We start from the raw sequence: 12,942 nt of genomic DNA, 5'->3' as shown, positions 1-12,942 counted from the left end.
AAAATTGCTCTGATGATTACGTTACACAGTTTATTGCAGCCTCAATGAAACGCTAAGCTGTGAGAAAAGGAGCTAGAAATGTTTTCAGAAAAAAATGGAAAACTCTAATTAACTCAAACTTGCGTACACAACGGCTCCAACTTAAGATCTGCTGCTTTGTATGTTTTGCTGTTTTTTCCGCAGTTGCTGTGCAAACCTCAAAAATCTTTGAAAATGGCAAACATGAGAGAGGGTTCAATTTGCCGAGAGGGATTTATTTTTTCGTAAGAATGAACTCTTTTTCTCAAAATTGAGATACCCCAAGTGCTTGCTTTAAAATTGAGTACTGCCTGAAATCAACTTTTTTTACTTTTAAAATGTGTGGCAGACCGGTTCTTTAAAGTCTCTAACCTGGGCATGCTTCAATTCAATTGACTGACAAAAACAGCGGTTGTGAACTACGTGGCATGAATTAGTGGTGCGACACTGATGAGCCCAGCCTCATGGGCGAAACACGTGTCTACCGCTGTCAATTCTTGCAACACTCGACTGCCGAGAAACACTGGCTATGTTTATTGTGTTCTTCTCGCAGTGTCAATTATTTTGTACTCGTGCGTTGTTGATAAAAAAAAAAAACAGTTTATCACCAAAGACAGTCGAATGCTTTAAAACTGCTAATCAGCTTTCACCTAACTTAACACGGCAGGAAAATTAATTAATCAAGTTTAAATTTTGCAAATTGTCTTTGTTAAAAGCTTTACATTTAAAGCCTATTTAAATACTTTTGCTAACTCATTTCAAAGTTATCGAATGTAAAACAATTCGTGGATTAACCCCAATATCCAAATACGTTCAATGAATTTTACATCAACTGCCTTTGCCTTTTTGGCGAAATGCATTCATGCAGCGCAAATGCGACGGCTAAAAACATGCTGTAAGCTTGCATTGAAAATGCTGATGCTGAACATGCCTAGCTAGCCCTGCTGCAGATGTTGATTGCTTACTACTACAACATGTCATTCTGAAGTGTTCGCCCTTGGCACGCTTCAAACAGACATTCGTAACACCTGAGTCAACTGTCAACTTGTTTAAAAATTTACAATACAAAATACAGTCTCATAGTAATAAAAAGGCAAATTTGACTCTAACGCCAACCTACAGTGATTGGTTTTAAATTTGGCGAATTTCTGAACAAAGCACACAACCAAAAACTAATGCAATTTTTTTTTCAAACAGCTAAACGAAGCCAAGAACATCATCCTCACCAAAAGTCCTTAACAGCGATGGTAAATCTCACAATAAAGCCTTTTGACATGCTTCGATTAACTGCTAAGAAAATCATGAGAGCAAACACATGTTTAAATTCAAGGTTGGGTAATCCCTTCCTTTGCAAAATTCCATTATTGTTTTTGTACATGATTTACACTTGCATCGACAAATCACTCAACTCATACTGAAATCCATTAACATTATTACCAACCATTAGCGGGTTTGTATGAAGTGAAAGCAAATATTATTTTAAACTGCAACAAATTAACATACTGATCCTATGAGATTGAACACCCTACCTAGACACAATGCGGCCAACTATAACCTCCCAAATAGTTGTGCCATAAATGCATTGTTTGTATTACCAAGATGGAATTGTTGCTCGCCTGTTGTTGTTGATACCAGCTCTCGTGTTGGAAAAATGTTCAAACAAAACTGTGTAGTTCTCTACAGGCAATAAACAAGCATCAATTCGTTCATGCATAACAACCATTTTGAGGAATGTTTTGCGATGGTGGCAGATTGAAATTTTGAAATTGAATCACAAGTTTACCTTTGACTTTGTCAGTTTCAATGAATAAATCTGTCGAATTAATCCTGTGGGTTTTGTATGCTATATTATTCTCTAATTAAACTTCAAACTGCCGTTGCACGGAACAAAGTGCAAAAGTGTTTTTCAAATCAACGAAAGATCGAATGCTGCTGGTAGCTGAAATTTTAAAATGACAATTTTTTGTATCCTTGTTTCAAAAAATTATGAAAGATCGAAACATTACGGGTTTTAATCTTCGTTTTGATTTAAAATTTAGTAAATCCGTAATGCCGTGATCTACTGTATTTCCAACATATTTCGATATAGTCTGAGAAATTTTAGCCAGAATAACATTTTCTGTTTACAAACTTTTAAATGATTGTGTATCAACAAAAATGCAAAAAGGCTCGTTAAAATATGAAAATCTACACATTAAGTTTACGACAGCACGTTTATATGGTAAAAACAAATTGACGAGATTTGGCGCCAGTAAATACTGTACATCAATATGTTTTATTCACTCTTTACACGGTTAATGCTCAACAATACAACAGTTGTCAAATTCTATGCTTACATAAACCACTATAGTCAATGCTAAGTTTGATCGATGAGCATCCTATCCTTCTACGCACTTGTCTTTACAATTTATGGCAAATTCACTTTTTAAACTGTGCGTTTATAACGTCAGTTGACGTAATATAGTATTAACATCACTTCTACATATTTTTGAAAAAGTTCTACAAATTTTTCAAGAATGGTCTATTTTGATTCAGAAATGTTGGCATAGGTCGTGGGTAATAGATGAGTTAACTGAATAACAATTTTTGAGCTGAACAAGCAAAATACAAATCCAGTGTTTTTTCCTTTAAGACTTACGGAAATCTAACCCCATAGCTTTTTCACATTTAATTTCAAGCATCCTGTTAATGGCAACACACCTGTTCATGTCAGTTGTGTTCTTTTCCTGATCACCTGGCCAAATCAGAGTAGTATGTCTCACATTACAAAACGTTGATATGATGTTAGAACTCTGATTTTATGCGAATAAAGTCCTGATTTTTTAACAATTGTCGCATCGTTCGCAAAATATGGCAATTTATCATCATTTCTAGTCATGATGGTATTAGCAGGCGCTGTTGGACACGTCCACCATTTTAGTGAGAAGTTTTTGTTGTGTTTCATTAGACTTTTGGTCAAGCAACGATTGATGACATCGATTTCAAATCAAAATCCCTCACTGGACCTCTAACTTTATGTCTCATCTTCCAACCGACAAAATTCAACTGGGAAATCATTGGCTATCTACAGAGAAGTTAAGCTTGGTTCATAGCTGGCTTTCACGAGGCGACATATATATTTATACAAATTAAACCTCGACTAACCATTAAAACTATTTCTCCACAGCCAATCGCAAACGCAACACAAAAAATAACTCGGTGTGAAAATCAACTCGTTAAAATCTAATCTCTAATCATTCACATTATCGGTGATAAAAAAAACAAAGGTTTTGAAAACCGATTTGAAATGTAGTGTCCATTTTTCAGTTGCCGGTCAGCGAATCCGTCCTTTCCACGTCTGCAGACGTTAAATCAATGTAAAAAAAAATTATTTGCTGAGTGGATTGTTCATTTTGCTCGATGAATGGGAAATTGGTTTCGATTATACCGTTGCAACGAAAGGTTAAAGGTCGTATGCGGCAACTTTTCATCCAGAAACAAAGCAGGTACCGGTACTTCGCTTTGAAGTTAGTTGACCAAGAAACTGGAAAATTTGTAAACTCGTTATTCAAGTGAAAACAAATAAATGGTATGGTTGCAATTTGCAAATTAACGCAAACAGGCTGCAAGGGACTACTTTTTCACTTCCAATCGGAAAGCAACCAGAATCTCATAAACAGACGTTCACTGAAAAAATAACTTTCAACACGTGAAAGATTCAAACTAAAAACCACGTGATATTATGATAATATGATAGTTAAAGTTGCTCGTTTTACATACTTCTGGCGGCGTTGAAGCAATGTGAAAAAGACAACTTTTGCTAGCTTGGCTTTTATCACCAATCGTTGTTTCAACATAAAGAATCATTAAACTTTCAAACCACAACCATGCGTTCCTGCATACTTGTTCAAGTGATTGACGAAACCGATAAGTGACCATTGCGACGACAGATCAACGGAAAACATTTGTCACTTTCTTTCAACAAAGGATACGATTTCTTGTAGCATGGCTACTAAACGTTTTGATAATGATAGAGATAGCTGATGTCAAAACCTGATAAATCACTTGTTTCAAACAGACTGAGGTAAAAAGTCGAACAAACATCAACGAATGGCTTCAGATCGACAAAGTAAACCGATTCGAGGAGTAGCCCTCGTAGAAACAACCCATTGAAACTATACAGCTCATTTATAACATCTAGCCAAAAATCGTAACGATGCGGAACTTTACCTGAAAATTTTCCTTTCAAAATATTTTTTTTCTGACACCAACACTGCCGAACTTTTCAAATGCACAACGCTGAATTCACTGGTACAAAACAATATTTTTTTCACAGAGCTTTCTTGGTTTGTCTTCCTCTTGTTTTCACCACCAAGATATTGGATTTCTTTCCCAAAGGATAAAACGCACAAGTCTGGTAGTGAGTAGCTTATGACATCATATGTCAGTTCAGTTTATTTCTCCTTAGCGCTTGACAACTTTAAACCATTCGAAACAGAACAGTAGCCTAAAAAAAGCGATTCCAGACACTGTTTGCTATTTTTGTTACAAAATTTACTGAAAGTTTTCGACCAACCGTGTAGTTTCTGTCTTGGCGAGATCAAGCGCTTTCGCACTCTTTCAAACATGATATAGGGTATAATTAAGGCTTACGAATAATAGCCGTATCATTGTTTCATCAGCACACAACTGAAAAAAGCCAGATGAATCGGGAGTGGAAAAATGAATTAAATTCCTGATCAAAGTTGAACTGTCAGTCCATATTATTTGCATTCTGGTAAACAGAGCGGTTGAGAGGATAATTTGGATCTGGACCAAGAAGATCCTCGGGCAGGTGGTTTCTTCAAGTCCCGGGCCCTTGGAAAGGTTATGGGACCCTAAAATCATCCTGGGTCCAGAAGTATCCCCTGGACGATCCTGTCAAACATGCTGGTAGGTTCCATTTTTTGAAAAGTTTTAAATGCCATTCAAGTGCATTCACTCACAACATTTTTCAATAAAACATTCGCCTTTTTTGCTACAAGTAGGCCCAATAACTTTTGCTTATTGTATTTTTGGGACACTAACAAGTTTGAATACAGAAGTTATAACTAACTTGACAAAGGGCTGTTTGAATCAGACACTAACAAGTTTGAATACAGAAGTTATAACTAACTTGACAAAGGGCTGTTTGAATCAGACACTAACAAGTTTGAATACAGAAGTTATAACTAACTTGACAAAGGGCTGTTTGAATCAGACACTAACAAGTTTGATACAGAAGTTATAACTAACTTGACAAAGGGCTGTTTGAATCAGACACTAACAAGTTTGAATACAGAAGTTATAACTAACTTGACAAAGGGCTGTTTGAATCAGACACTAACAAGTTTGAATACAGAAGTTATAACTAACTTGACAAAGGGCTGTTTGAATCAGACACTAACAAGTTTGAATACAGAAGTTATAACTAACTTGACAAAGGGCTGTTTGAATCAAATTTTCTTCAACCAAAACAAAACAAAACTTTATTTTGTGAATGTTGGTTCACACTGAGTCTTCACAAATTCATACAAACTCAAACGAAACAAAACCGAGGCAAATGCGGTTTTCCACCAAAGCGAAACAATATTTGTCTTGTTTTTAAAAAATATCGAAACAAGTTTGTTTCCAATACACGTCAGCACAAATTTGTAATTTTGCGAAATACACACGCAAAACAAAGTCCTTTTAATGACACTTTATGCGTTTTAAGGTTCTCATTGTTTACTTCTTAGTTCTTAACTCACAAGACTAAGAAACTTTTTGAATTTCTAAACGAAACACAACTTAATTCTTTAATGAGTAACCTAATTCAAAACTAAATAAATTTAAAGTCAAACAATCTTACGTTAAAACTAATTCCTACTGCTTTCCAAAAAAAAGTCTTTACGCGCTGTGACTATGGAAATAAGTGCATACTACATTACTACAAGGCATAGCTTTGAAGGTTTTAAAGCCGATATAATTTCACAACATAATATAGTCTTGCCTTTTCTTCATGCCACTAAGCAGATTTTTGAACAAAGGGTGCAGTACTGTAGTTAGTCGATTGTGTGTGATGGACAAATCTTTAAAGTCGGGTTTTTATTAGGCATTCGACGTCTATCAAGCAATAGAAACGTCTTTACAGTGTTGTAAAGTGTTACGATCAGCACCACGATTATAAAATGCAGCCTATAAACCACACTAACAAGCTATGTACTTACTGTAATTACGAAGTTCGAGTTTCATTTAACACTTTCAAGCAATCTTTTTTCATTTTCACGTGAATGACGTTTCATCCGTTTTAAAAATTGCACTTTGGGCATTCATGACTTTTAATTATCGTCCGTAAAGTAAAGATTGATAAGTTTATGCATGCGAAACACTACATCTACTGCCCGTCAATTTGTGATTTTTAAGCCAAAGAATGTTAGCTAAAAAATATGAAAACATTATAACTTATGTATTGCACTAAGTAGAGTCATCAAAAGTCAAAATCATGCACACAAGTAGGGTCGTGTTAACAGCCCCCAGTACCCCCGGCCGGTGGGAACACGGCTGATTAAGGGCCCACTCATTTTAGTCTGTTTGATGTTTTTTGACTGTTTAAAAAATAGAAAAGTTGCTACAGAAGCTAGATATTCAATAGCTTAAATTATACAAGGCCGTATTTACAGCTTTTCAAACCCCCGGCCGGGGGCCCAATTTTTTGACTGTTTAAAAAATAAAAAATAGTATAAAAGCTCGATAATCAATAGCTAATTTAATCATGCAATGCCTTTTTTACTGCTGCCAAAACCCCCAACTGGGTGCCTACTTCTAACTAGGGGTTCACTCATAATTCGGTCGTCAGCGTTTTTCGGCTTGTAGTTTTACATTTTTTCCATTTTTGTAAAAAAATTTCGCTTGCTTAACCACATTTCGTTGATCTCGGCGATATTGGACAAGCATAGTTGGGGATAAAAGGAGTGAAAAGTTTTTTGTGTCTAAAAAATCTAACAAAATGATGCATTATTTTGAAGTAAACCCTGCTCACTCAAATGACCTAGTTAATTAATGTTAATTAAATTGATAAATTCTAATGTGAATTGAAATAAGTAATGACGTGAAAATGTTATCTGTGAAGGTGGGGACACCTCAGTCAAAATTTTCGCATTTTCTCAGTTAAACACCTCAGCCAAAATTTTTATAATTTTTCTTAATTAAATTCTAGCCTGCTGAAAGGCTACAGCACACTAGGCTATACAAACTTACAAAAAATAAATTATTGAAATCCTTCTATATTTGTGAATGAAAAAATTTTGAAATTGAAGGCCAACTTAAATTTTAAACAAAACTTCTACCAATCCAATTTTAACCAAAACAAGATTATATATGTCAAAAATATTTTTGGAGGGAAAGTCCCTCATACCCCTCTCCGTTTCATTTATTTAGACATTAAGTTTTGCATTTTTATTGATGCTATAAATTTTACTTTGTTAAAACTGTGATCCTTTTCCAACATTTTACTATGATACAGTAGATCCCCTTATGCATTGTCGGCATAACCGTAACTATTTTTTTTTTCATAAAATCTTAAAACTTGTTTACTCTTTGCTAAAATATTTGATTTTAACTTTCTTGGTTTCGTATTATCTTTGCTGAAAATGATGAATGTAAACTGTTTTCCCACATTGAAAGACTTTTCCGCCCTAAACGTTTTCTGGTCCTATTTTTAAGAGCAATCATTAAACATAATCGCCCATTATTGGATTTCGGGGAGGGGGCGAGATGGTGCTCACACGGCCCTGCAATCTTGCAATTGCATACAAAGTACATTTTACCTTATACCTCTATAAACACTGAAATATAATTTATTTTACCATTAACTTATTACTAGTTAAGTAAACAACGTGTTTGATTCGGAATATTGTATTGTTTTCTCAGTTTTGGAGCGGCACAATTTTTTTCTTCCATACGTACACTTCTAAAAACACGCTTGCCCCTCTGCAACCGTTAGGTTAATAAAATATTATTGAGCCAGCCAGTGCTTCCACTTTGAAGGATTTTATCCCGAAATCGGGATTTTTCAACGCTTCGAAGGATAAAAAAGGGATTTGAAGAAAAAAAGGATTTTTTAGGGATTTTTAATAATTTTACAAGGAATATTTGTCTTAAAAAGGGAATTGTTGTTTTTAGCAATTTTGAAGAAAATTTTATTAATATTCTCTTTAAAAAGTTCTAAAAACGACTGGAATAACGATGATCAGCTGGTTTCCATCGTCACTCGCCATCCGGAACCCCTCTTACTCCCTGTCCCATCCTCGCCTTTCTATCGCTTGATTTCTTTTATCGCCACTTTGGGAATTGGACGTGATTGCAGACGGTAGTGAGAGAGTTAGTTCTCAATTCTTTGAGTTAAAATTAGGTAATCCGTTGATTTACAGTTGAAGTTGAGCAGCAATAACAAAGTTCACTGAGGTTCGACGTACAGTTAGGTATGATAAGCTTAGGCTAGTGATATCTTTAGTGCTAGTGATATGTTTAGAAAAGTTAGTTTTTGCCTATGCTAACTGATGGTGTCATAATAATAGAGGCTATGTAGTAGCCTATACAACATGTAGGCTATAGATAGTGTACACAGTCAGACTGAGTCAGTATCATGAATAGGCCTAGTATCCTGGAGTTTTTCATCAGTCTCAAATGATTGTGAAGGCGTTACTGACAAGAAGAAAAAAGAGATAGCCTAGCCATTAGCCAATAGTGTTAAGTTAGCGGATTAGCGCATCAAGGAAACTAAACACAAAAATAAATTTGTTAATGGATGGATAATTCGTTGAAACTGGACATTTACCACCTGTACATTTTTGCTGTTAGGGATAGGTTAGTAGTCCGGGTAGAAAAGATGAGACTGGTAATTGGTAAATGATGTCCAGGACTCCAGGTGGTAAATGTCCCAGAACCGACTAACTGACAAGCAGTTTTTTGGCTGGACAGTGAACAAAGGAAGTAAACCATGTTATTGTAAAATATGGGCTGCTTTTGTGCAGCCTACTGTTCTAATAAAACAACGTTGCTTCGACATACCGGTGCTACTGAATAAAATCGAGATTAAAATAGCTTTAACTGAGATTATATTATAATAACTTTAAAGTTGTATTAGCACCTTTTTTAACCTAAATAACGTTAAAAATAACCTCGTCTATGAAGGAAATTTTGAAAGATTTCCGACTGAGGAAAAAGGGATTTTTCAGGACAAAAAAGGAAATTGAAAAGGATTTATCAATTGTCAGAAGTGGAAGCACTGGAGCCAGCGATGCGAGCAAAACAATTTTGCAAAAACAGAGAAATGCTTTTTTTTCTCACTTTTGGGATGCACATGACCAGGTCCCCTCCTTGAACCGTTAGGCCTACTAGTTTTGTTTTAAATTCACTTAATTAATCCATATACTGTGTATCGCACCATAACTGTTGTTGGTTTTAGTCAAAATATTTCAAGTTATAAACACGCACAAAAAACTGACGTTTATTGGCCAAACTGCTGCTAATACTTTAATTATTGCATATTAATATAAATCTTACACGTCTTCCCTTACGTGTCTTCTAAGAGCTATTTTCTAAAAACAGATGATCTAGATTAGTAAAACCTATTAATGCAGTCACAAAATCCTTTCCGTTTTCGAAGAGATTAACTGTTCGAGGTTACATGCCTGGTAAAGTCCTCCGCCCTGCGGTTGCGCTAAGAGACGGGAACTGCAGTCAAAGGCTATCATCAAAACTAGCAAAGTGCGCTGCAAACTCAACTTTGAAAATATGACAAGAGTATTATTATGAATTGTTTCCTCTCCGCAATAAGGTTAATTCGATAAAGGTGTTAGTGATATTGAAACCTTAATACTTTAAAACAATATTGCTTGATCTTAATTCTGTGTTTAAAAAGTTTGTCCTGCCTCGTCCAAATAAAATTGTTATTGGACACACCTAACATTACGCTGTCTATTGGCGGACGGCATTTCGGCTCTCTGCCTATATGAATAAAGCCTGTTCGTGCAAGCTTAGCTCGCACACTTACCTTGAATAAACGATTATAATAAACAACCAAAATCTCAATTCCCTTTCATTTTTCTGACATAAAACTATTACCAGATGTCAAATGGTAGAACAACAGCCAGGACCAATCCCTAGAAAAGATCAGTTATTTCGGATAGCAGTGCCAGTAGCCGAAGCTTGAAGCGGATACCAAAGCATGTAAATTCAAAAAGAATAAACACCAGACAACCAACTCACATAATTCATTCTACAAACCTGCCCTTTCTGATCTTGTCCAAAATGCGAAAGTGTCTAGCGGTGTTCAGAAATCCTTTTTTTTTGCGACTTGCAGCAAATGATAGCAATATCTCACTCGGCGCCTTGCAAGTTCGTTGATTTAATATCTTCTGTCTTTGCAAACTATACCTGGTTGGGGGCTTTGTCAAATGATTAAATTGCGGGATATTAATCGACTTTGTTGCGGTAATACAAAATTGAAAATGCAATACGACCAGTAGCATCTACTACAATCAATTAATCAAAAAACATTAGAATTAGCCGAAGGCAAGAGAATAAGCTCCACAACATTTAGGCTGACTGGACACCATAGGTACAGTACGATTACACAAAACTATCTAACTGTTTGAAACGAGAAGTAGGTTGTTAGTTTGGTTAGGCCGTTAGAAACGAATTCATCATTTTCATCAAAATGAAACGAAATCAAGACGCAAAATTTCGAGGTAATTTTTTCGACACAAAGTTGTGTCGAAGTCTTGATTTCGTTTCGTTTTAAAAATTTAGAAATAGTTTTGTACGAAATACTCGTAAGTCTGAATGAAGGCAAATTGTTTTGCTTTGAAATTAGGACGAAACGAAGTTGCTTTTGTTATTAAATAACGCGAAACGTTTCCAAATATTTAGTTGGCCTATGTCTTTTTACAGAGGTTTGTTTCTGGGAAAACGTTTTATTTCAAAATGAATTACGCTTAGCGTTCCAATCTTTGTATACAAGCAGAAAAATAGATTTAAAATATTCATGCTTTTGACTAAAAGTTAGGTAATGGTGTGATAGGCTAAAAGTACAAAACCTTTCAGATACTTTCAGCTTTCACCCTCCACTTCTAGCCCCCTCTAAAACGCCGTTGCTTATACCTTGGCAGCTGGACGATCTGACGTGTCCTTTGTGCCATCGTTTAAATGATTTAGGCTGTGCCTTGTCTTGACTTTAATGAAGCCAAAGCGCAGTTAGTCTTGAGGGAAAACATTTATTATATTGGTCATGACAAACTAAACGGCATAATTGGCAATAAGCAACCTCTGAATACCAGTCGTTTCACATTCATCCCAAAGGTCTTTCGATAAAAAAAATACACAACTTGCTGAAAAGTCGAACATCAAACTTAAAATTACGAAAGTAGTCTGCAAAGGTGAATCACTGCAGAGAAGGTTCTGAATTGCTGGCAAAGTAGCATTTCTATGCTTTGCTCTCGGTTGTAGTGAGCAATGTGACTTTTTATAGATTTTTTTTATGATTTTGCCGAAAACACTTGTCACTTTGTTGCAGGCTATTGTGTATTAATTGATTGATTGACTCAAAAATATGCTCTATTTCTAAATAAAATAAAGCAACGACAGAAATTTGCAGAATGATACCAGTCGACATCTGACTGTCCAAGATGGAAACCAGTCATTACTTAGATTGATGCATTGTTAAAAAATTAACTTCCATTTGCATAATAATGTTACATGAAGTAAGAGAGCAATAATATGTCGACTGAAAATTTACGCTCGCAAGAATTTTATAAGTACGGTAGCGCCAAATATCAAATGGGAGAAAGATTTCTCTAGGACAAATCATACAGCAGTCAATATCTGACTTCACTACAAATTTTCAGCTTTGTAACATCCAAAAGTTGCTAAAGTTTCGCATATAGTGACATAAAAAAATAAGTCTACAGAAAACTTGGGGTTGATTTAATTTGAGGATTTTCATAATGACCCCTTCCTTTTTAAATCACCACTTATTCAAATAGCACGATTGGTTATCAACGGCGATTAGATGCTAATGGCGATCTAGCAAACAATGATTTGACACTTTTTAATACTGCAGCAGATGTGTCTTGTTACTTGGATTATCACAACCCACTGTCTATTTGGCCAAGCTTTTTGACCAAGCTTTTTCATTCGTTAACGCAATGCAAGTGTTTTTACTTTTAAAGCGCTCTGAGTTTACGATTATTATCATTATCATCTGGCTAGTTTCATTGCGCAGCTGCATTTTAATGGGTCAGAAGCAATACAGCTGTTTTATTACAAAACGTAACTTATATGATTGACCATATCAAATGAATATTTTCAGAGGCCAACAAACACGTTTCATGCTTACCAAACACAAAAATAGCATCGATTAATTGCCAAGCAATAATAAAAAGGTGTTGAAAGTACAGTAGATGGATAGATGTGCTCACAAATGAGGCGCTGGCTATTGTTAACTGATTGTTTCAACCTATCTGGCACAGTGAATAAAACTTTAGTCTTTGTAAGTGCCATTTTACCTCATCACTGGTGCTCAAAAACGTCGATATGTCAATTCTTTGTGGTTATCTGGACAAAAAACTCAAAAATGTTTTCGAAATGTGACAACCCATAATTCTTGCGGAAACAGATTCATCTGTTTTAAAATCAATTAAATTGTTGCTCTCTCGTATTTATCACTAGATTTTGAGAAGCAAGTTCCTTGCCAAACTCCAGCACGCAGATTGGGTGGTAAAGCGAATAAACAAATTAATATTGTGTAAACAAAGATAATTTAATCACGAAGAAAATTGTAAATACAGTAGAACTCGGTTAATCCGGATTCGATTTGACCGGCGATTCCATCCGGATTAGGCGAAGATCCGGATTAACCGATGACGGTTCTATCAAGCCTGACGT

This window comes from Aplidium turbinatum, chromosome 12, assembly GCF_918807975.1.
Source record: "Aplidium turbinatum chromosome 12, kaAplTurb1.1, whole genome shotgun sequence".
Lineage (NCBI taxonomy): Eukaryota > Metazoa > Chordata > Ascidiacea > Aplousobranchia > Polyclinidae > Aplidium > Aplidium turbinatum.
This window is presented reverse-complemented; position numbering follows the sequence as displayed.